General features: G+C 38.6%; 1 long non-coding RNA gene across 1 annotated transcript in view; it reads right to left on the bottom strand.

Moving 5' to 3' along the window:
- Nucleotides 1-16,926, bottom strand: part of LOC128996053 (uncharacterized) — a 77,371-nt gene extending 60,445 nt beyond the window's left edge. The window contains exon 1 of the long non-coding RNA XR_008491012.1: nt 16,829-16,926. This is a non-coding gene — a long non-coding RNA (uncharacterized LOC128996053). The remainder of the gene's footprint in view (nt 1-16,828) is intronic.
- Between the last annotated feature and the right edge of the window lie 9,695 nt (nt 16,927-26,621).

Below are 26,621 nucleotides of genomic sequence, written 5' to 3'. Positions count from 1 at the left end.
CGCCACTCCTTTAGTCCGTAGTGCATCTGGCCTTAGTGGTGACCAATGATTTTGCTGTAGGTGTGGCATGTTTAAAGGATACTGTATTCCGTTCCGATAGAACGATCTAAGGACAAAGTGCAGATTGCTAAGGATACAAGCAAAATATATTGAACACCTAGGGAAATTTTAATATTTAAGACTATAGAATAGTATGCAACGGTTTATTAAATACTGCTAAAAGCGCATTTAGTTTTATGAGTCACTCACCCAAATTAAAAACTGAGTACTACTGCCTTTCGCACTACAATATTCAATATATTTTTTTTTTTTACTTAATTGTTTGTTTGCTATTGCAAGTTTTTAAAGGCTGACCAAACATGGTGTACACTTGTCAATGCTTTCGAGCTAAGTTGTGGATTCAAAGTCTATTTTGTTTAGTACATGATTTCGCTGTCAAAATGATTGTGGAATTAGTTGGTCAAGAACTAAAATTGATACTAGCAAGAGATTTTTTCAAGCAGATAAACAAAATGTGTTCGTTAAATTTTTATCATAAGACCATAACAACAATTTTGCTTGCACTAATTGAATTTTAAAAGCTAAATTAACTACCAAATGGAACAACCATGATGCAATACTGTAATCTCAACTTCTTCGCTAGCTTGGGATGGACCCCCTTGCATCCGGTGTAGCCAAGGAACTGATATTTATTGTAACATCTCACTCGGTAAATGTGAAGCAAACCTAGAGACCGTGAAGACCCTGAGAAAGAAAACCATTGGCCGTGACTTTCAAGAAACACAGTTGTGGAAAATAACAATACTACCTGACTCCATTCTTCATTCAAAGCTCCTGGGTAAATGAAAGAAAAATTGAAAATTACAAGTATAACCATGATCAAATGTTTGTTGCTAAACAGCTGTGGAAGTTTTATTTTTACACAAAAAGCATACGGTAATTAAAAATGTGTTTTTTGTAGATAGTTTTGCCGTTGAATACAGAATAGTGTTATATATTAAATGGTGTTACTAAGAGTAGTGTATTTACAGGATTCCATACTATGATAGACAATTGTAATTTTAATAAGTAACCCTTTCGTTTTAACACGACAAGAAAAAAGACACGAGAACGCGGAATTCTTTAGCAGCACAGTGTTTTGTTGGCTCAATCTATTTTTCTATTTTAAAATTGGTACAAATTCAACATGCGCAAGGTATATAATTAACCACCGATATCAATAACTAAACTTTTCATTAGAATGGGTACAGTTAACGTCAAATAAATCAACGATTTAGTAATCTCGTTAAACAAATAGCATTACTCAATCGTAAACGACACGACGGCGGTATCGACCTCCCAAACAGGTATGAATCGATTGTTCGGTTGTGCATGATTGACCAGATAATTTATCGCTTGGACATCTGTTGGGTGACCAAACTGCGATCCCTTCTATTGGGCTTGCGCGATCCCTAGCCTTGACGTGGTCTAACTTATGTACTGTGCTGCATGTTGCAAGTCTGGGTGTGCCCAAGTACTCTCCCACTACAGCCGCCTACACCTGGTCAAATCGGGCAGTGAATTCGCGAGGTCGGAGTAGTGCCAGAGCGAACAACCTCGGGAATATCTTCCAGTATGCTACATTACTATAGTCTGTACTATGGAACCTGTCCCCTGACTCCGTCTGAGACTGGCATGGATCTCCATTGGCCAATGCCCAGGTAGAGAGCGTCAGGAGACATTTTCCTTCATATAGAGTATGAGAATCCAATTATCTGCAAATCGTTTTTGCAAACTGGTCAGCTGGTTCTTAAATCCCCATTTAATGAATGCCCAATATTTGAGGACAGCTGGGCCCCGTCGAACAAACAAAAAGCTACTGATTTCTCAGGAATGACTTGCCGACCTTCTGATATAAGTGAGACTGGTGACATTATTTAGGTTTACAGCCTATAAGAATAACAGTTAAACTCCTTTATCTAGCCAAAGTCTTTGAAAACCTACAAATTAAGGCATTTCTACGTGATTCATAAAAACGGAAGTTAAATATTATTATTTTATGTTTAGGAATGAGAATGACTCTCCTCGGGATAAGGCGTTGGTGTGTCACAACGTCACCCTGGCCGGCCTGTTGTCATGGTAATAAGAAACACGAAAACATACACATTTCATTATCGCGTAATCAAGAGTTAGTGCACCAACTGTTTCAGTAGGCCGGAACAGCGGCGTTGCCACTTTTGTCTCACCGCGGCATTTAGAGAGAGGCTATGAATGACTATGATGATACTATACAGATAGAGATGCCTTGTATAGTTTTGTTACTGGGTACGATCAGCTGTTTAGCCATATCCTTACCAATGGTAAGGACAGACTAGACAGTAGATCAAAATAAAAATTTACTGTACCATAGCATGACTGCAGAGAACAGTTTAGTAGGTAACCCTGGTCAAGTACAAACAACCTCTATAACACTCAACACGCTTGTTTATGTTGCCAACAAACACACGAATGGCCTACAGCTACAACAAACACCTCGGGACAGATTCCTAGTAGGACACAAAGGAGTGACACCTCTACCTACATCACGTTCTAGAGACTAGCACGTGTCACGTCAGCTGTCGTTCTACGTAGCGAGCACTGCGCAGGACCTAGCAGAACACTCGTGTAAAACACCTCCACTCTCCACTTCCTGCCAAACAACCCTCGCTAACACAAGAGGGCGTATCTTTGCATCTTGGTCAATTTCTAGAGGTTGCAGTTTGCCAAGGTACGATCTGACAGAAGCGTTGGAGTGCTGTCTAATGATAAGGAGTGTACTTTGCACTCCTTGCATTGTAAGAATTTGTAAAGCGTGGACTTGGTCAATCTTGCCCGGCTGGAATAGCTTTTTGCCCTTTCCCTTGTGAGTGACTGCATACCGAAAGGTGTCTGTAGGAATAGCAATAGGAGTCGGAAAAATAGTTGCTAATCCTATTTTCGTTTATAAGAATTTCCAGTTATTTATCGGCATTATTTTTCGTGATCAAACATATGCGCCCTAATCTCACAGAAGTGACCAGTCGCCAGAACAGTAACTTCTCTCACATACCTCCCACGATGATAATAAGACTTAAATAAATGATTTAGGAAAAGAATAGGTGATATTGGTCAGTAACAAAACAAAGAATGGAATTTGGCAAAGCATGTGGAAGATGTGAAAATAGAAGACTCCCTGGTCCTTTCACACAAGCTGGCAACATACACATAGGGTGAATACAAACCCTTAGCTCAAGAACAATGACAACAACATGTAATGTAACAAAACAAAACTATCTAGACTGATCATCTAACTCCATTTCACACTCGTTCTGCATTCATATTAAATTTCAATTGCTTAAACCAAGAACCATGTCCATTTAAAATTCATTATTAAGTCTCATACTTTAACCAGACTCATTTAAAAGAATCTAACACCTCCAACAGTTCTTGAATCAAGTTCCTTGCAACGGCGCTGGAGAGGTTCCTACGGTTCCTGCCTCCTCTCACCAGTTTCCCCGCTAGAGATGAAGCCGCGCATGAGCGGTGATCGCTTGTGTAATGACTGTTTTGTAATTAATGAGAGCTCAGAGCTGCGCATTCCGTGGCCTGTAGGCGCGTGCGCTCCGCTCACGCAACCAAGGTCATGTGACTAGAATATGATGAGATTCGTGCATCGCTCTGACTAAAATGCATTGGTTTGTTTGAGAGGACATCTGAGTACTCTTCTGTTACCGGCCACACCAGGTTTTTGTTATATCCACTACATCAGGATAGGTTAGGTTAATTGTACATATAAAAATTACTCTCCTGACCTAGGACCTAGTGCGGTAGGTATAACAGAGGATTGCCCATCTTATATTTTAAAAGATTGATTGCTTTCGTTTTGACATAAATGGTATTTTTACATTTTTTGGAGGGAAGAGGTTCAAACATCAAATTTGTGTGTTCTTAATACTATAACTTAGAACGGGTAGATGAGTGGTTTAAGTGTCCTCCTTGCAATTAAACGATACCGGTTCGATCCTGAGAAAAGTCAGGACAGTAGCTTTTTCATGGTTCGCGACTGGACCCGCAGCTATTCCTGATCATTGGGCTTTAAAAATGATTCTGACAGATGAAACAGATGATCTTGGTCAGTAACAATGCAACAAACCTCTATATCATCTCACACTCATCCTTCATTCATATTTAGCTGAAAATACGCACCCAAGTGGCGTCCACATATCAATTTATAAAAATAAAAAACCTTTTTTGTATATTATTTTTAATTGATGGCCCATTGACAAGTGGTCTTTGGGTCAAAAAATACTCCACTTGGGATCGAACCCGCAACCATTAGATTTGAAGGGTAGCACAATAACCAGTCGAATGTTCAGTCGAGATTACGCTTTGAATTACAGTGCCCAAAAACATCCAATACTACTGCAACTACCGTATCTACTGAACTACTGCAGTTCATCTAAAAAACGATGAATTGATATACTAAATGCACGATATCTTGTACCTACTCAAGAAAACCTTTTCCGTCGCTGGTGCTCCAGGTCTGATTCCGTACGTTTCTGTTTATACCGGAAATATCTCAAGTGAAGCTCGCAACAAGCAAATACTTTCACATCTAAATCCGCACTCGTAATGGTGTTAAATTTAGACCCCGCATCACGGCCACCGATAGCTTACCTAATGGCATATGATGTATTTTGACCGAAGAATTTCAAGGATTTGTCAGGTTTGAGTTGAGTAAACTCTGTGGTTAACAATATAGGGGATCGACGATGAAATGAAATGATTCACTAACTTAAAGGTGTCAAATAGTTTTTGCTTAAAACTATTTGAAACAATAAATTTTAGTTAATTTTCCCTTAACATTTAAAGGTTACCTTAACCCCCTGATGGTTCAAAGCAACTATTTATACACCAACACAACATTAACGTTCCCCAATTTCACAGTCATTTCGAAAACGGCAAGAGTTTTAATATCCGTTGTATATTCTAGAAAACACTATTATCCTATGACAAGCGAGTTGGAGATTACTCCCATTGTATATAGAGGCTTAATGGTTAGAGTAAAAGCTGTGATAGGTGTTATTGACGAGATAGAAAGTTTCGTTTAAATTAAATTCCACCGTGGCCGAGCATCCACGTTAGCGGATTAGCGTTAAGCTTCAGTAAGGCTTCTTTAGAGAGGTGAAACCTGAAAGAATAAACTATCCGATTAAATTTGACTCCCCAAACCCAAACCATGAGTAAAATCCGAGTTGTGCTGACTAGGTTCTTCTAAATGAATCTCGAAAAACAACCATACTCATTAACTATCCACTTTGTAGCTCTCAAACCCCTCGAATCAAATACTAGTTGTGCTGACTGACTTCTTTTAATTGAACCAACCCTCAGAACAATACTAGTCATAAAGATATCCATTTTTGCCCTCCAAACCCCTCGAATCATATCCGGGCTGTGCTGACTAGGTTCTTTAATGAACAACAACAATCAGAACAATCCTTCTCATAAAATATCCAATTACATTTTGACCCTCCAAACCCCTTGAATCAAATCCGAGCTGTGCAGAGTAGGTTCTTTTAACTGAACTACAACAATCAGAACAATACAGTCAATACAATATAGTCATAAAATATCTACTTTAAAATTTGACCTCATAAACCCATCGAATCAAATCCGAGTTGTGCTGACTAGACTAGTTTCTATAATTGAATCACAACAATCGAAACAATCCTCGTCGGTTCTCACTTGTTCACATGAGTTTCCCTCAATATAATTATTTAATTATCTCCGTTTCTTCTCCTGTTCTCATACAACCGTGAAGAGCTTTCACACTCATCACTGAAACTAAATTCGAGTTATTCTAAGACAAAATAACGTGTTTTTCAAATTAAAGTTAATGTTTATTTTACCCTTTAACATCAAATATTGGTGATTGCTAGCTCATTTGTCACTATTAGAAACCCAAACTCTCTATGATAGATGCAAAATGTGGGAATTTCATGGCAGTGCTAAAAGTCAATGATATAATCAAATGGGACAGATTTGACAAAACACAAACACAGGACAATCTCTGTGCCGTTATCTTTAGTGTGTCAATGTGTCAACTACTGTTTTATCAATATTATGTCAACTGTGTCAACCTAAAAAGGCAGCTGATAGTCAACCAACCATAATTGTGTCAAATTAACCACATAATATACCACGATGTCCAACCACTGTACTGTATGTTCATTTTAAGCCCTTCGCTCAAGGAAATGTCACAACTGGTGCGAATCGAAGGTTTCTCAGTCTATTCAATAAATTCTTTGGTCAAGGCTATAAAATAAACAATCAATTAAAGCTTGATCCATTTAAGAACCTTGAAGGAGTTACCTTTTATTACGTGACCAGCATTACTCGAGGACGTTGACAGCTATATACTGTACAAACCTTTGTCATTGAATTTAACCACATTATGAAGTATGAAACTTGTTGGTGAAGGATTTCATGTCCGCTGTAATCCAATAGGTATAAACTATGTACACTTAACAATCAAGACGTTGAACAAAACATTTTCTTTGACCAAAGCATGACCTCCTCTGTCTAATACAAGGCCGTGGTGAGACAAAAGTGGCAACGCCGCAGTCACGGCCCACTGAAACAGCTGTAGCAATTTATAATGTAGAGTAGCGTCTGCACAATGTTTATGTTTACACGTTTGTTATTACTATGGCAATAGGCCGGCCGGTGCGAAGTTTCCACACAACGCCGTGGCCTTGTATTGGAGGAGGCTAAACCAAAGTCATTAAGAAGACAAATAATCAATTACAACTGGGTCTATTTACAAACTTTCAAGTTGACAGGTTCTTCTCCTTATCGCCTTTGTGACTTTTAGATTTCTCATCCAATTGTAAAATGAGAGGTTTGTTTGGTGATTTCATGCCCGGTACATTTTGGAAGCGATGATGTTGAGCGTTTGGAACAGTATCTTGCACCACGTTCTTTTCAGAGAAGCGATTTTAGCAATGCCTGGATTCTCTTCTACACCATAAATGATCATTCCCTTTTGAGTTTACCATCCATAAGTAACAGCTAAAGACAAGTTTAGGGTGAGTTATACGTAGATTATTAACTAAATAACACGTGTGTACGAATGGGTCGCGTTAATTAGGGACATTTTGGCGACGGTTTGTGAGTTTGTGAGAAACCAGCGACAATAGTGGGAACCGAGAGTCGGCGTCCTTCATTACAGGTCCAGCGGAGGAGACAATGTTGGGGAAAACGTGACGTGGGGGCGCGGAAAGTCAAATTTGACACGGGACTTGTGTACATAATGTGATAGCAATCGTGGGTGGGTCGCTTCTAGGATCACCCATTGTTAACTGTGCATGACTGTACAACCAGAGACAAGGAAGCTGAGGTGAAAAGACAAGGAAGCTAAGAAAAGGACCAGGAAACAGAGAAAAAAACAAAGAAGCTGAGGGGAAAAGACAAGGAAGCTAAGAATAAGACCGGGAAACAGAGAAAAACACAAAGAAGCTGAGGGGAAAAGACAAGGAAGCTGAGAATAAAGACAAGGGAGCTGAGAAAAAGACAAGGAGCTGAGAAAAAGACAAGGTGTTGAGAAAAACACAAGGAGCTGCTGGAAAAAGACAAGGAGTTGAGAAAAAGACAAGGAGCTGAGAAATATTGGGCTTCAAATACTAGGTAAATTAGGTAACTAAGTGGTTATGGTCCCTCCTAGCAATCATTAAGCTGCAGGTTTTGTCTTCAGACTGACTATTAATACCGGTTGTTTCTTAGCCATGACCATTTCTTCAAAGCCCCAATTGATCAAGAACACCTGAGTTTAAACTCGAAAAGTCTACATCAAATGTATACTTAGTTCCTAGGCAATATTGTAACAGTGACTACGACTTTCTTAAAAAATATATTACAATTAATCACAAGCTAGAGCTAAATATCCTTCCTTCTCCAACAGTTTATAAATCACAAGCCACAATTGTGTCTATAAGGGCGATGCTGTATAAATTAAGCGACTAAACAACATTCCTACCAATTGTTTACTGATATGCAGCTCAACTATAATTTTATGGAAATCAATTTCACCACCATTCCTGACCATATCACAGCCTCACCACAGATTATCCAAAGGGTTACAACGCATTTGGTCCGTTTTGACCACAAAGGAGAGAAGACGGAACGAGATAAACAGGTCTTCATTCGATCCAGAGATGTGATGCATCCGAGCCTCAGCCGTTACTGGCCCAGTTCCTACATCGCCTTTGTCTAAAGATGGTATACAAAATTCCACAGTTTAGTTTGTATTAAACTTCTGCAGTTGCAGCTCCAAAGTTAAAGTAACAGTGTAAGAAAATATGAGATTTTTCCGGAGTCTCCCCCGTTGATGTCTCGGTTCCTCAAAATTATCTTTGTCTCCAGTATGGAAATACGTACATTTTTACCCGGTAGTTTTTCCTTCAGGTTTAAACTCGGCGACGGTGTTAACGGTAAAGATGTGATGCATACTCGTATATTCAGCCGATACTGATCCTGTTCTTTTCATTGTTTCAACGAGTTTCTTGGTTACGACGAACGAAAATGTCACAGTTGGAACCAAACTGTATAGCCACTTAGGTTTCAATAGGAAAGAATGTGAAGCAAAAGTAGCTAGATCCCGAGGTCGATAAAACCATCTTGATTGTTTTTTCCTGTAGACGATTCATCCTCCGCTTGGCCCAGTTCCTCAATCTCACGTCACCTTTGTCTCCAGGCCACACCATATACATGAGTGTGACAGTGTGCTTTGCCATAAGTGATTATGTCTAAGTCTAAGTGAGGATGTAATCCACCCAAGGATGTGATATCCTCCGCTTGGCCCAGTTCCTCACTCTCACGTCACCTTTGTCTCCAGGCCACACCATATACTTGAGTGTGACAGTGTGCTTTGCCATAAGTGATTATGTCTAAGTCTAAGTGAGGATGTAATCCACCCAAGGATGTGATATCCTCCGCTTGGCCCAGTTCCTCACTCTCACGTCACCTTTGTCTCCAGGCCACACCATATACTTGAGTGTGACAGTGTGCTTTGCCATAAGGGAATATGTCTAAGTGTCTACAGTAAGGATGTGATACACCCAAGGATATTATCCCCCGCTTGGCCCATTTCTTCACATCGCCTTTGTCTTCAACTCACCTCAGTTGCATGTCGCAGCCAGTTACGCCCTGGACGGTAATGTTTGTCGCGAGTGTTAGTAACAGCGTCGGTAACTCTACGGTTATGTCCATAGTCATTGCCATTGCCATTTCCCTGCAGTTGCTGTAGCCATTACCGTTCTTGCTGTGGACATTCCGACAGCCACGAGTCATAATGCTCTACCGCCTCCTCCCCATTGCGTTATGCTTTGCTTCATTCTCTTAAGTATTTTCTGATTTTCTCCTCCAATGGTTTTTAGTCTCTTTGTTCGTATTCGGTTTCTTCGGACCAACTGAGGTGGTAAGTTATGGTGCGTTCTGAAACTAGTGAACACAATAGAGGGCGAAGATGATTTGAGAGGTCAGAGTTCGGAAAGTAGTGTCTGGTATACACTAAATTTTTAGCTGATTAATAGTGTATCTTATTGTACATACAATGATATGTATACCAAACGATGTATACTCTACTAAATGAAAGTTAGTTTCGTTCTTCTTTATTTTAATGTTATCTTGTCGTATCTCTACTTAGAAACAAACATTCTACAAAGTTTTTCTTTTTACTAACCTTGTCAATGTATTTACAGTTTTGTATCTTAGTTTTACCCAGTTTCTGAATACATATGAGTCAAGAGGAATTGTGCCAACACAGCGTACTGTAAAATGCAGATTTTAATCGAATACGCTGAATGTTCAACAAAACTGACCCGAACTGGCAGTTTTTTGTAAACTACAGCATCTATGTCACATCAACTATTCCAGCAACAAAATCTATGGGAGAAAAAACTTATTTTTGAAAGTAAACTCTGAGTGGCTCATTCAACTATGATCTATTTCAACAATTGGCTACAGCTGGTCCATAAAGTCGGGGTGTTTGCTAGTAGTATCTAGAAGTCATGGTCCAATAGTCAATGCAGTGTGCATGCACTGGATGCGAAGGAGTCCCATCACATCAGAAACGGCCGATCGCCCAGCTGACTTGAACCGTTATGTAAAGCGCATTCCCACACCCCGCCGAGACCGCTTTCTCAGTAGCCTACTGGAATTTCGATACTTGATACTTTAAATTTGTTCTTTTGTAGCCCCATTTCGACTCATTTCAGCTAAGTGAAGAGTTCATTGCCCTTCATTGACTTTTCCAATTCTACAAAGGGTTTTAACCTTGGTTTGAGCTCAGCTGGTCCAAGACTACGTTTTTAGGTGTTTGAAAACAGCTTGGTAGTCAGCACAACAGCTCCAACAAGAAACAGTGGTAAGCTATTTAATGGCAGGAAAACGTCATTCACACTGCTAAAACCATGGCTGATTTGCGGGAATTGAAGTCCAATTGAAGTTAAAGTGGCTTTGTATCTGGTGGTTTAAATGTTTACTACTTAATGGTACTATTAAACGGGAATACATTTGAGTGCAGAGAAGTCGTCATCCTAGTGAGAGAAATAAATATTTTGGAAGGAAGCAGAAATTGGTAATGATTTGTTCTATAGTGTGACACTATTTAAAGTTAGTGACACCTCTAAACAATTCTGAATTTCTCCTTGGCGTTGCTTTTAGTCTACCTTCACGTTAAATGCCCACAACCAATAGGTCTACATTTCCCAGAGAGGTAAACTTGCTTGTCAACAACTTCAAAATGCTCACACAACTCTGACTTTCAAGTTATGTAGGAAGGTTAAAAGAATTTAAAAGATGTTTCACAAATAAAAAATGTTTCTTTCATCAAAATTGCAAATCAGCAAGCCAGTAACGAAGAGGTGGGTGGATGTAGCCAAAATACGGTTCGCACCCAGATGTCCATACATAAACTTGCCATCCTTGACTTTTAAGTTATTCATGACATCCTCGGCCTGAAACACCCACGTAATTAATGTGTCTATTTAAACGGTTGTCACGTGCGTTGCTTGACACAATCAGCTGTCGAGAGGTCAACGCAGTCAGCGAAGTGCCTGGTTGAGGTTGTCAACACGTTGACGCATGACAACGCCGCTGACGCAGCACAGTCACTGACTTGGCAGGAATACTCCGCTAGGATAGAATGTCATCAACGGTTTTTGCTTATGAACACGCATTGTGTGTTCTAGATATGAATTGGTGAAGTTAGGCTTTATAGTATGTCATTGAAATTTAGAAGATTTTTAAATATGTTCTTCAGCCAAACGCTGCAGTTCTAGTTCTATAACAATCTTCATTACAACGGACTTGCGTTAGGAACTAATGCGTTTAAATGTAATTTCGCTCACATATTAAGTCATTGGAAAGAGACCTCAAAGAGCCATCCTGGGTTGTGTGAATCCGTAGTTTGAACTCCGCACCAAAGCATACAGTATGACGGAACGTCAGTCATTTTCTTATTTCAACATTGAGTAGGCCCTAGTTTAAAATCATCACTAGTGAACAAGGGGAGGGCTTTGCTCACATAGTACCTAACGGCTACTACCACTAAAATCACAAATAGGCCACAACAAATGTTTGTGCAATAATACCTTACAAAAACAACTCTTCAACCACGATTTTCGTAATCAAACCACCAGGTGATATACAAACCCCAACAAACGATGGTGCAGATAAAATCAACTGCTCTGTCTTGTTACAAACTGAAAGTGAAATTTCGCATTAATATTCGTTCTGGGTGTGCTCGCTGGGAAGGCGGGCAGAGACGGAATGCGTGGGCAGGAATAAACAAGGCACAGCGCAGACTGTACACGGCGCAGGCGCAGCGCACCGTTAGCATGGAGCCTGCGCGAATATGCTCTCACGACACACGGCCGAATCACCGCACAACAAAGAAACGGGCGCAAATAGCCCGGCAACGTGGCTCGGCGTGCGCCTAGGGCGATGATGCTCACAATCTAGACAAAAGTCCTTTTGTACTGCTGGAATCGTGGGCAAGAAATCGTTTAAAACTAGCAACAGTGTGAAAGCGTCGCTGGCTTTTATGCATAGGAAATGTGCGGAAGCAGGAAAGCTTCTTTGCATTGGAAATGACGGAAGTAAACTCGATTTTCACTGATTTGTCTGTCCGTGTTCAGATGAATCTGAGAAGATCTAAATGAGATTTAATGTGCTATTTTGAAAGGGATGGACAATTTGTATTACGTGTAGCCTTGAACCAAACAAACGATGGAGACATTGGTCATGTCAAGCCTAATACACAGAGGGTACTATTAGAAATACTTGTTTGGTTAGTCAGTTTTAGAATATCCGAGTCGCATCCGTGCCTTATCTATGGTCTTATTTAGTTCTAAAACTGCAATCAATTAAATTAGTAAAGTAAAACGTAAAAGATTTGTTCTTTAATTCTTCCATAGATTTAACATACTTCTCCGACCTAACTATGGTTGGTTGGTAATATGTTTTGCAAGTGGATTTATTGTGGGACAGCGATCCACAAACACAGTCACATAAGAAGATACAAAGGATGAGAAAAAATTGAACATCATTAGATGAAAGTATACTAAATTAACTTATATTGTTTTATACCGTGGAGTTATCTATCATTTTATCTACTATAAATATCTGCATTACTGCAACCTATTTTATCTATATGTATGTCTCTAATAACATCTGTTTGAAAAGGTGACAGAATAATCATCCCTAGACTTTGAAAAATAGTTCTACAGCTGTCTTTACTATTTAGACAAGACTGCAAATTGGAAAATGACTGAAACTCATATCTCGTTGAAAATCACCTTCACTCTGAAGGAATCCGGATACGCTTTGTTCCAGTGAGACTGAGACAGAGAGCAGAGCACAGACAGCACACGCGTGATGGCTGCCGGGAGCCAGCAAGCTCTGACACAAAGCCAGGCTCACAATGTGACGCCGTCATTAATTGTTGTATCAGTGCTACTAATTAAGTGGCCACACGTTGTATAATAGTCAGCCACTCTCTACACCGAGCTGCTGTCATTGTTTGGCTGTCACCAGCAGCCTTGCGAACGTCTACGTCAGTATCAGCATCAGCTCAGAATCATCTGCAGCTTCAGTGTCCAAAGCGGAATCATCAGTAGCAGAAGTAAATGTTGATAGGATGCTGTATCATCAGCCACTCTGTACACCAAGCTCCTATCATTTATGCTGTCACCAGCAGCCTTGCGAACGTCTACGTCAGTATCATCAGCAGCGTCAGTATGCAGATCATAATAATCAGCAGCTTCAATGTCAAAAGCAGAATCATCAGTAGCAGAAGTAAATGTTGGTATGACGCTGACCAAAGCCACTCTTTACACCAAGCTGCTGCAGTAATTTATGCAGTCTCCAGCAAACTTCCTAACGTTAAGTATCATCAACAGCTTCAACATCATCAATAACGAAGGTAGCAGCAACGCCAAGATTAACAGGCAATGTCATCAATAAGCAACAAAAGGTGCTACATGTTTTGGCAAGTTGGTCAAACTCCGAATTGTGATTAAGCAACAGATCTATTATCAACGATTCTCTTTTGAGTTGTATCGTGAACTTGGTCTTCATGTCTTTCTGCTCTTGATTCTTTTCGAGTGATGCAAAAAAGTGCACTAATTTCTTAAGAGATCTGCTTAGTTTTGGATTTCTAGAGTTCGTCATGGTTTAGCAAAGAATCTCTTAAATAAACGGTCAAAGTAAAACAGATCAGAGAATTATCGTTTAAAATAAGAGTCTTAAACTTAAATGAGATTTAGTTTTAGACAACAGTCTGTTGATGTCGATGACTTGTTTGCTTCCAACGTCACCCAAGCTATCCTAAAAACTTGTATAAGAAATTCGTCATCAAGGGGTACTCCTTATTAAATTAGTTTACAACACTATCTGATAGCTAATGGATAACTGAACTTACGTTTATGTCCACTAGGCGACACAGTACATTCATAATGGACAAATCCTATTACGTATAAGGTGGGTGAAATATTTCTTAACTCCGAATCAATGTGGTGCTTTTCTTGAAATTTTAATCAGTGCGGATTCAAAATTCACCTGTGCTGCTGAGCGAATTCAGTGGTTCCACCTCAATACTCTCCCTGGCTCATTGAATGCTGGACTGGAGGCCGTTTAACATTTCAATGGGCGGTCAAGAGGATTGGAATGTGGCGGAGAAAATTATTCTTACTAATGGCAACAGCGGCAGGGCGATCGCCCCCGTCTCCCGGATGCAGCAGTTCTTTTGTTTTACGGAAGATGATATCTCCTTCAGTCTCTTGATTGAAACTGGAGCAAGGGATGTTTTACGAAATTGGATCGTTTCTAGATAACTCTAATGTTTCAGCCTATTCGTGTTGATCTCTAATTGAAGGTTTTCTTTTCCTATGTAGTTTTTTTTAAAGATTAGGTCTGTTGATTCTTGGTTGAACTTGTGAAGAAATGGAAACAACGAGGAGGTCTGTCTTCTGTATCCAATAGTAAATGCTTACACTTAACACATCTAGATTTTATGAACATGTTTATGAAATTGATAAACAGAATTAGATAAAAAAATTCCCCAAAACATTTATTATAAAGATATAACTACAAGGTATTTTCTTTTCTCAAAATCTATTCAGTTCCTGAACTCAAGGTGTCAAGTTGTACCATTATCGTAGTTTCCATACTCCGAGCAATGCTTTCTTGCGTAACACATAACATCTGTAATCAGTCTACACAGTTCCAGCGACGCCTACCAGCTAGCATTTTACGGCAGTTTTACGAATTACAGTGATAGACAAGAAAACACTTAACGTTTACCGGTCAACCGTGACGACGGCCCGGGCTGCAGGCTGCCTACACTCAGACCTGCTGCTGGGACTTAGCCCCTCTGGCGATCTTGACATTTGACAGATGCCGATGCCACTGTGGGCGGAGCGCGGGACCTGCTAGACCATCCTGGCAAAGGAACTTCAAAAACTGGAGCAACGTAAATATCTTATCGGTCAGATGCATATAACCGATAGAGAGCATTTTTTACACTGCATCATGAAATTCGACCGAGGGTGGATTGATAGACTATCAATTAATCATTGATATGGGCCGCCACCTATGTGCTGTGCGTATCTTAACCCAAATATGAGTGTGATGATCTGTATATTACTGACTAAGATCAGCTGTTTCATTAGACAGGATAATTCATTTAAAGCCCAGTGATCAGGAACAGCTGGGTCCAGTTTCGATCCATCAAAAAGCTACTGAATTTTCTCAGGATCGAAACGGTGACCTTACTCAGATACCCAGCCAGTCTACATAATTTTATAGGCTACCTTGGCTACCTACATAAACACGTGTACCGAATAAAAGCCACTGCATGTTCTATTTCCTCAGAAACAGCTCACGGATGCAAGAACTAATTAGTTCTGTCTTTTAAAAAACATTATTTAATTTTTTTCACAAAAGCTAAATGTTTAAAGTTTAGACTTCAAGACTTGAGTCAACATTTAGTCAACAAACACAAGTTGGATCGCGATGTCGATAGTTTGTTTCATACAACTTTTTATTTCAACATCTCTTCTAATGTTTGCTATGTTTTATCATTAACAGCAGTTGTAGTTTACTAGCATTAGGGGGAAATATTCTCCTTAAACTTATACACGATAAACAAACTTGTTAGGGCTTTTCGTGCCTTTCGGAACAGAAATCTAAAACCTTATTTATTGTAAAACTACGAACCAAGGAAACTCTTTTGACACCTTAAATTTTAAAATTGATTAAAAATATGGGATGAGCTGTGTTCACAAAACGTCTTTACGTGTTTTATAAAAGGATGATGATGACGTCATTTTGTCGTTTGTTTATTCAGCCAACAACATGTAGGCTAATCTCTTTGTTGAGTTGAAAATCTACAGCTGTTTTAATATACAGTGTTAATACTAAAACATTCCGCCTGTTAAAGGAAACAACATCTTTTAAAAAAAAAGGAATTTGTACAAAGCCCGAATAGGTACATTTATTACATGAACTGGTGAAAGGGGCGTCTACATTCAAAAGCACAGCATTTTTACATAGACACAATGTTACACACGTCATACAAAAACACCTACAACACTACAAAGATTTATTTACAGAGTAAACAGCCTTATCAAACCGACAAGTCTTGAAAAAAGATACTAATTATACCTACGCAATCCAAACACAATATTTATTTAACCTTAATTCTAGAAGATTAAAGCGTGATCTTACATGAAAAAGTCACTTGAAGTTCAAGATACCCCAAGTCAATTGACTCCACAGACCTTACGTATAGGCTACATTTTTTACCAACCCAGTAAAATGAACATGATACCAATATTCTTAAAGAATAGAACCAAGTTACCATAAGTTCAAGATATCCAAGATGTCTATGTAGATTTCTTCCCGTTGGATAGTTTACCGGAGATAATTCGTGGCCTATCAAAAAATTCCAAAGACGTATCACGTCAGATAAAATCTCTGTTTTAAGGGATCAAATATTTTTACCTGCAGTTCAAGATATACAAGGCGTTAAACTCCACTCCGGTTGAATGGGTTTAACGGAAAGACAATTCAAGACATATCAAAACCAAGAACGCGTTTTAATCTTTATTCCATATAAATATAATCAAACTAAAATTGTTCATGAAGTTCAAGACATCAAACTCAAATCACTCCGAAACCGGAGTGAATCGGTTCGATTAAATGGGTTCAGCGGAAAGATTATTCAAGGAAGATGAGTGTTTAATCTTTTACAACCAAACTGAAATGTTACCTGAAGTTCAAGATATCCAAGAGGGCAAAGTTGATTCACTCACAACACTTCACACCCGGGTAACCAACGGACCGACGACGACTGTTCTAACCGAGCTCTGAAGGTAGACTGACCTGAGAGTTTCCTGTCCTCCTCCGCAGCGCCACGCCACCGTCTTCGCCCCCTCCTCATTCTCACAAGGTGAGGGTCTTCTTTTTAAATGTTTTGTTTGCAAACTTGAAGCGGTATGTTTGCGGGTTCACTGGGACCTCAGCGTAGTGCAAACGAAACGCCAGTGCAGCCATTGAGGCATTGACACGGCAGGGGAAAACTGATATCCCTTGTGTTATACCTGAAAAAACTAAATCTAATTATGAAGTTCTGAGGCACAAATTTTTAAATAAGCTTCCCAAAGAAGTGATTTCGTTAACCAAAAAAGCCAAAAATCAAGTTCTTCAGTGACTGTCTAAGCATTTGTAGGCCTAATGTTCATGGGCTGGAAGAATTTTTGTAATGTCCAACCAAAGAAATGTCATTCTAGTCATTATCCAGTGTTTACCCTGTTGTTGTATACAAAATAGTGTTTTCTTTTGGATGTGTTTTTATGTAGACCGTATTAAGGCAACACTAAATAAATGAATAAAATCACGTGGTGATCTTGTTCTCATAGTTTACGACAACAAGTGTTTGTACTGTACCCTGGTTCTCAACTCCACGACACCCGAGAGAACGTTAATTCGGCAAAAAAACCAACACGCATCTTACAAACAAAATGGAAAGAAAGTGGGAAATCGTTTTAAAATTCACTGGGTTCCAGTTCCTGTATTTTAGTGTGGAGAACAGTTATTTTATGTAATGTGGAAGATAAATACGAGATATAAGAGTTATAATTAAAATTAAAAATATTCATGGTAAACAGTTGGGCTTTACAAAGGTGATAATTGTGAAGAAAAACAATATTTTTTCACTTTTAATGTTTCTGTAAAAATATCTGGATTTCGAAACTTACAGAAATAATGTACTGCAATCAAATCTACTGATTTGTAAAACATAAATAAATGATTTATTCTAAATTAATTTTTAAAGACGATTTTTACATAGACAACTAAAAAAGACTTGCTCGGGTGTTATTAGAACCATCGATGTATAATTGCATCGATGATTAGAACTCCGCTCGTTCAGAATCAACCAAGTTCCAACGTTGTCTTGTCCGAGCACCAGAATTAGTATGTACATTTTAACATTTTATTGACTAATGAAAATCGAAAATAAACCCTCCGTTTATTCTAAGGTTCAATCTGACTAACTTTGTTTAGCGCCACCGAAAGGATTTCCCAAAAGTTGATTTTTGGTACGAAAATGATTACAGGGATATATTATTATGTGAATCAAAATAGTGTTTGTTTTTCATGGCCAAATATTTTGGACAGTTTAGGCTACACATATTTATAAGTTATACAAGTTAATTTTAACGTAGTTTTGTAATAACTTTCATTGTATGTGAACGTAATATCATAGAAGATGTGTAAATCTTTGCAGTCTGTGTTACAAGAAAGCGAAGAAATAAGTCTGAGTGACGACGACGCTCACTATGGTCAATATGTTGATTACTAAAAAGGCAAATATTTTCATAATAGTTTCTCTGTTCACGTTAGAATCTACAGCTTTGTATTTTTCAAAAGTTAAACTTTTGGTACGAAAATGATTGCGGGGATTTATTATTCTGTTAATCAAAATAGGGCCTAGTACTTGTTTTTCATTGCCAAATATTTTGGACAGTTTATGCTACACATTTATAAGTTTATACAAGTTAAAATCTGTGCATTAAACACTATGCACGAAAACTACATGTGCGTCACTTCAAATCGATCACCTTAAACTGTTACAGAAGATACCAAACCCTCTGTAATGTGAGGTAGCATGTAGGTCTACCGGTAATTCTGGCTCCATTCGACAATTCGAAGAGAAAGAATCGTGATCGATATTATCTAGAAGTAGGTGACCATCATCCTACTATCATATACAAGAGAAAGCTGGCTTGGACGTCCGAGGCTTGTGGGATATGGCTAATATCCGCTAACAAATGTCCCAACTAATTTTACCAAAAGGACTGCGATTTTCACCTCATTTGTGTTTGGGCATTCATAAAATGAGGAGAAAGTTCCGTCTAGTCTCTCTAGTGCATATTTTTGTCTTACCTTTGGACGCTGTATTTCAATCTTGGTCATATTGATACTTGTAGGTTTACAGTATATATTTAAGGAATACTTGTGAAATGCTATACTTGTATACGAGCAATGTTTGCTTGTATGTATGCTTGATTGCACTAAGATCTCGCAAACGGCTTCGATGGTTTCCTTCAAATGTTGTAAATAATTTATTTCTGGTCTAAAATCGTGTTTCATACAGTTAAAACCGCCAACAAAAATCTAATTAGGGGCCTACGTAAAAAAATTAATTGAAAGTAATAACGATTAATAGGGAGCTTATGGGTTCCTACCACGTGTTACTTTTTTTATAACAATTTTATTAACCGATCAGCATTACATTGCTATACAGGTTATGTATAATATAAGAAAGAAAAAAAATAACATTATTAATTATATTAACATAGGTAGAGGTCAGCTAGCTATGGCTAGCCCCTCAGGCACTTATCGTCACTGTTTTAGCGGGTCGGACTGTAAACGCACTGTCCACCAATGAAACACAAATGGAAAAAAAATTGTTATAATAAACATCTTGAGGTAATCTGGATTTTAGTCGGAGTCTCTGGATTTCAGAAGGTTGGCCTGTGTTATAAAATCCAATGCTGCTGGTTAATGGAAGTTTTGTAAATAATTTTGATGTAATTTTCTTGATGAAATCTTCTATAGGTTTTATTTCCAGTTCTAAATGTATTTGATGGGTTCGAACATACCAGGGACATTTTAGAATTATCCTTAAAACTTTATTTTGAAACGTTTGCAGTTTACGAATCGAGCTTGATGAAGCAGTTCCCCATACTGGGCAGGCGTACAACAATAGTGGACGTAGAAACCACATGTTACTGGCAACGAAATTACAACAAAATCGTAAACTTCAACAAAAGAAAAGAAAGAAATATAACAGCTGATTATAAACAAACCTTAAACCAAAGAGGTTTTATTATGACTGGATGACTTAGCGCGTCATTGTAAACCGGCGACACCGTTGATTTTATTGGTTTGGAAATCCGAGCAACGCTTGGTCCTTCTGGTACTTAAATTTAAAACTAGTAGGTTTTTTCTTGTAAGTAAATAGATCATACGAGTAAAAATGTTTTTAAAAAATTTCTAGCAATGAATAATCAATATCCTATACTCTAATACGAGCAAAGTTTGCTTGTATGTATGTATGTATGTATGTATGTATGTATGTATGTATGCTTGCACCAAGATCTCAAAAACTGCTCCGACGATTTTCTTCAAATGTTGTATATAGTTTATTATTGGCCTAAAAACGAGTTTACTGCAATTAGAACTGCCAACAAAAATCTAATTACGTAGAAAAATGAAACTGAAAATCAAATTTTTTTAACATTAGTCTTATGGGTTGCTAGGTAACCATGTTGGCTGAATTAAATAACAAGGATAATGTAAACAAAAGACTTGTAAGCTATCTATCCACAGTATACTAGCAAATCAAAATACAGTACAAAAGGAAAAACATCAGTTGTTACTATTGAGCAAAGATTATACTGAAGATTACTCGATTCTATAGTCAAGGGTAGCAGTGTGGAGTGTGGGATCTGTTTATGACGATTAGATTACGGTATCTGCAATCCTTAAATGCTATGGGAAGGGAAGGAAACAGGTCCGCGACGTAGGAAGTAGCAAAGGCGAGCAGTCTGGAGTGTGGGAACTGTTAACGACAATTAGATTAAGGTATCTTCAATCCTAAAATGCTATGGGAAGGGAGGGAAACAGGTCCGCGACGTGGGAAGTGATGAAGGAAGTAATAAAGGCGAGCAGTCTGGAGTGTGGAAACTGTTTATGACGATCATATTAAGGAATCTGCAATCCTATAATCCTATGGGAAGGGATGGAAAGAGGTCCGCGACGTAGGAAGTGGTGAAGGAAGTAGTAAAGGTGAGCAGTCCGGAGTGTGAAAACTGTTTATGACGATTAGATCAAGTTATCTACAATCCTAAAATGCTATGGGAAGGGAGGGAAACAGGTCCGCGACGTGGGAAGTGATGAAGGAAGTGATAAAGGCGAGCAGTCTGGAGTGTGGAAACTGTTTATGACGATCATATTAAGGAATCTGCAATCCTATAATCCTATGGGAAGGGATGGAAAGAGGTCCGCGACGTAGGAAGTGGTGAAGGAAGTAGTAAAGGTGAGCAGTCCGGAGTGCTGTTTATGACGATTAGATCAAGTTATCTACAATCCTAAAATGCTATGGGAAGGGAGGGAAAGAGGTCTGCGACATAGGAAGTGGTGAAGGAAGTAGTAAAGGCGAGCAGTCTGGACTGTGGAAACCGTTTATGACGATTAGATTAAGGAATCTACAATCCTAAAACCCTATGGGAAGGGATGGAAAGAGGTCTGCGACATAGGAAGTGGTGAAGGAAGTAGTAAAGGTGAGCAGTCCGGAGTGTGAAAACTGTTTATGACGATTAGATTAAGGTATCTGCAATCCTTAAATGCTATGGGAAGGGAAGGAAACAGGTCCGCAACGTAGGAAGTAGCAAAGGCAAGCAGTCTGGAGTGTGGGAACTGTTAACGACGATTAGATTAAGGTATCTTCAATCCTAAAATGACATGGGAAGGGAGGGAAACAGGTCCGCGACGTGGGAAGTGATGAAGGAAGTAATAAAGACGAGCAGTCTGGAGTGTGGGAACTGTCTATCATGATTAGATTAAGGTATCTGCAATCCTAAAATGTTATGGAAAGGGAGGGAAACAGGTCCACGACATAGGAAGTGGTGAAGGAAGTAGTAAAGGCGAGCAGTCTGGAGTGTGGAAACTGTTTATGACGATCATATTAAGGAATCTGCAATCCTATAATCCTATGGGAAGGGATGGAAAGAGGTCCGCGACGTAGGAAGTGGTGAAGGAAGTAGTAAAGGCGAGCAGTCTGGAGTGTGAAAACCGTTTATGACGATTAGATTAAGGAATCTACAATCCTAAAATCCTATGGGAAGGGATGGAAAGAGGTCTGCGACGTAGGAAGTGGTGAAGGAAGTAGTAAAGGTGAGCAGTCCGGAGTGTGAAAACTGTTTATGACGATTAGATCAAGTTATCTACAATCCTAAAATGCTATGGGAAGGGAGGGAAAGAGGTCTGCGACATAGGAAGTGGTCAAGGAAGTAGTAAAGGCGAGCAGTCTGGAGTGTGGAAACCGTTTATGACGATTAGATTAAGTTATCTACAATCCTAAAATCCTTTGGGAAGGGATGGAAAGAGGTCTGCGACATAGGAAGTGGTGAAGGAAGTAGTAAAGGTGAGAAGTCCGGAGTGTGGGAAATGTTTATGACGATTAGATTAAGGTATCTACAATCCTAAAACGCTATGGGAATGGAGGGAAACAGGTCTGCGACGTAGGAAGAGGTGAAGAAAGTAGTAAAGGCAAGCAGCCCGGAGTGATGGAACTGTTAATGACAATTAGATTAGGGTATCTGCAATCCTAAAATGCCGTTGGAAGGGAGAGAAACAGGTCCGTGATGTAGGAAGTGGTGAAGGAAGTAGTAAAGGTGAGCAGTCTGGAGTCTGGGAACTGTTTTTGGGAATTACATTAAGGTATCTACAATCCTAAAATGCTACGAGAAGGGAGGAAAACAGGTCCATGACGTAGGAAATGGTGAAGTAAGTAGTAAAGCTAGCACTGCTAGCAGTGCAGAGTGTGGGAACTGTCTGTGGCATTTATGTATCTGCAATTGTAAAATGGTATAGGGAAGGAGGGCAAACAGGTCCACGACGTAGGGAGTGGTGAAGTAAGTAGTGAAGGTGAGCAGTGTGGAGATTGAGAGTAAATTAATGAATCTGCAATACTTTTCAGAGTAAACTAATAACTTTCCCCGAGCAAAGCTCGGTCCCCAGGTACTTAAACTTAAATGGGTAGAAACTAATGAATTTCTATTAATTAGATTTACTTTATACTTGGCAAAACATAAATAGGTATAGTTTTTCCTCCAACCAGTACCCTTTCAATTTGAAATCACAGTTATTTTAATGATGTGGATTTAAATTTTATATTTTCAATCCACACTATTCAATTTGAAAAACACTAAACTAACAAACATTCCAAATAAACCTACTCCAGTAAACCAGTTGAAAAAATAACCTTCACACACATCTTTTGCAATTGACATCAAAGCGATCTAGGTTTTCCGACCAAGAAATAAAAAATCAGGACTATCCTTATTTCCTACTTTCTTTGAACGCCGAGTTCAACTGCGTTCGCGTTTCCGGTTCCAGTGTGAGGTATGAAGGAGTGATTAAGAATAGGGTCAGAAGATTCGCAAGCGCTTGCCGTCGCAATCAGCGCAACTATTTTTATAGCACATTGTTTGCGCATTCCAAGATAACTTGTTTGCGCTCGAGTCGCCTTGAGGGTTCATTCTGCGTACACTTGTGTCATGGTTTACTGTGATGTTAACACACCACACGAGGAACTTGGCTAATTTAATCGATTATTGTATAAAATACCCAATCGGAGATCAAATACCCCCGCCGCAGCAAACCTGCCGACTAAGCGAATTTCCATTTGTCTGAATTGATTGTCAATTAAATTTATTTAAATAACATTAGACTTAATGAGTAGCTAGGTTTGCTGCTACAAGGAAACTAATAACAAAAAGTGTATTTTTTAGTAAAATATTAATAGCTTAGTGTAAAATAAATAAATTTGCCAAGTTTGATCAAAATATATCCATAAACAAGCAAAATACCACAGTTTACAATATTCTCCATAAGAATAACATGGGAATTTAAAATTTACAATTTTTGAATTTTCTCCGTTACCAATAATCGTACAAAAACACTTTGATATACTAAATTATTTGTTTTTTTAAGCTCTTTAAAAAGGTCTAGAGAGAAATTGGGTAATTTTGTGTTTTGAGGGTCAAAAATGAGAAAAACCATTTTTTACCCCATAAAACCTCCCGTAAAACCCCGTTCCCATGGTCCGATCATGCTGGTTCGCGAACTCATTCAAGTTTATCCTGCCTTACACCTTTAAACCAAATTTCATCAAAATCGGACAAAAATTACTCAAGTTATCGCGTTCACGGACGTATATATATATATATATATATATATATATATATATATAAATCTATATAAATAAAATTAGAGTTTTGTCTGTACATTGCTTAGAATAATGAACTTTTTGGTTATTTTTACATTTCATAGGTCAGAGAAACCGAATCAAACCTTATCTCAATTTCTGTCTGTCTGTCTGTCTGTCTGTCTGTCTATCTGTCATTCTCTTGGTAACGCTAAAATACGCACTTTATTACAACTACTCCTCAATAACTATAGCACTGTCCCGCCTGAAACTTATTTTCCAAATACTATACATATATGAGATGGTTTTAGACGTATTTCATCGAATATGAGACAGTTAGATATTTAACAGTAAACCCTTGAAAATCAAGTTTTTGTCGATTTTTGACGTGGAATTTCTGGAAGCCCATGTTAACCTTATGAGAAATGAAATTATTGAATCTTAACAGCTGTTTCAATTAAACAAGTTGGTTCTGTTCTGTGATGTTCAATAGCATTAAAGTTACAAGGATTACCAACAGGGTGCAGCACTAGCACTATTATTTCTTTTACATTTATGACAACAGCTAATTTGCAACCTGGAGGCGAGTGAGCGTAGCGAACGAGCTAACCTGAAGGCAAGTGAGCGTAGCGAACGAGCTAACCTGAAGGAAAGTGAGCGCAGCGAACGAGCTCCAACATACAGGTGAGTGAGCGTAGCGAACGAACTTCAACCAGGACGTGATTGAGCCATGCAAACGAGATCAGATAGTAAAAATAAAAGTAAGCCTACCGTTATAGGATCGACCGGCAGACACAGAGGTAATTTAACCTTTTATTGATTGTCATACCGATCCGGAACAACAAAAAACAACATAAAATGAAGCTATGTATAATAGTTTGGCCAGCATATCTTAAAATATGCAAACCAACTGCTGTTCGTTATATAAGAAGGTTTCAACTGAATATTATAAGATCCCCGTGCGTAGAACGGGTACACAGCTAGTCTATATAAATAAAATTAGAGTTTTGTCTGTACATTGCTTAGAATAATGAACTTTTTGGTTATTTTTACATTTCATAGGTCAGAGAAACCGAATCAAACCTTATCTCAATTTCTGTCTGTCTGTCTGTCTGTCTGTCTGTCTGTCTATCTGTCATTCTCTTGGTAACGCTAAAATACGCACTTTATTACAACTACTCCTCAATAACTATAGCACTGTCCCGCCTGAAACTTATTTTCCAAATACTATACATATATGAGATGGTTTTAGACGTATTTCATCGAATATGAGACAGTTAGATATTTAACAGTAAACCCTTGAAAATCAAGTTTTTGTCGATTTTTGACGTGGAATTTCTGGAAGCCCATGTTAACCTTATGAGAAATGAAATTATTGAATCTTAACAGCTGTTTCAATTAAACAAGTTGGTTCTGTTCTGTGATGTTCAATAGCATTAAAGTTACAAGGATTACCAACAGGGTGCAGCACTAGCACTATTATTTCTTTTACATTTATGACAACAGCTAATTTGCAACCTGGAGGCGAGTGAGCGTAGCGAACGAGCTAACCTGAAGGCAAGTGAGCGTAGCGAACGAGCTAACCTGAAGGAAAGTGAGCGCAGCGAACGAGCTCCAACATACAGGTGAGTGAGCGTAGCGAACGAATTTCAACCAGGACGTGATTGAGCCATGCAAACGAGATCAGATAGTAAAAATAAAAGTAAGCCTACCGTTATAGGATCGACCGGCAGACACAGAGGTAATTTAACCTTTTATTGATTGTCATACCGATCCGGAACAACAAAAAACAACATAAAATGAAGCTATGTATAATAGTTTGGCCAGCATATCTTAAAATATGCAAACCAACTGCTGTTCTTTATATAAGAAGGTTTCAACTGAATATTATAAGATCCCCGTGCGTAGAACGGGTACACAGCTAGTCTATATATATATATATACATATATAAAAATTTGAACGAATGGTGTTTTTGGCCTCTAGGGACATGAAAACGAATAAGTAAATCGGTCCCGGGCCTAAGTCTTACCGTGCCACCTACGGTAATAGCTACTTCCCTATAGGGAAATTCGCTAAAATGGGACCTGTGAATTGAACTTCCAAGCTTTAAACAAGAAATCGGAGATTTTATCAGATGGAAGATTGTCAGACGAATTCTCAAAACCATTTTGCAAGCGTATTTTTCATGGTAAGCAGATTTTTTGGAAATCGGTACATAGTAGTACGTTTTCTGTATCGGTACTCAGAAACAGAGGGAAACTTAAATAAAGACGAAGCTTACATGTAAATTAGTAAGTTGGTAGAGTCTAACTAATTTTCCTGTTTACAGGTTTTGACGTGGAATGGATGAATGGTATTGGTAAGGAGCTCATTTGGTAATCCAAAGGTTGTCTGATACGACAAAGAGGAAGGTTCTAAGAAAATTTTGGGTTTAAAACTAATCTATCTAAAGAATAAGTTGCTATTAACGATAGAACTATAAAGTTTTTCATTTAAAATGTATCATTCGGCGTTTATCGTCGCATTTCACTACGTGCTATTATCGGATTTTGATTCAGCAGTTCA

Source organism: Macrosteles quadrilineatus, unplaced genomic scaffold, assembly GCF_028750875.1.
Source record: "Macrosteles quadrilineatus isolate MER2022 unplaced genomic scaffold, UCM_ALF_1.0 Scaffold_5__1_contigs__length_97177068, whole genome shotgun sequence".
Lineage (NCBI taxonomy): Eukaryota > Metazoa > Arthropoda > Insecta > Hemiptera > Cicadellidae > Macrosteles > Macrosteles quadrilineatus.
Note: the sequence above shows the minus strand (reverse complement) of the source record. Positions and strands in the feature narration are given on the sequence as shown.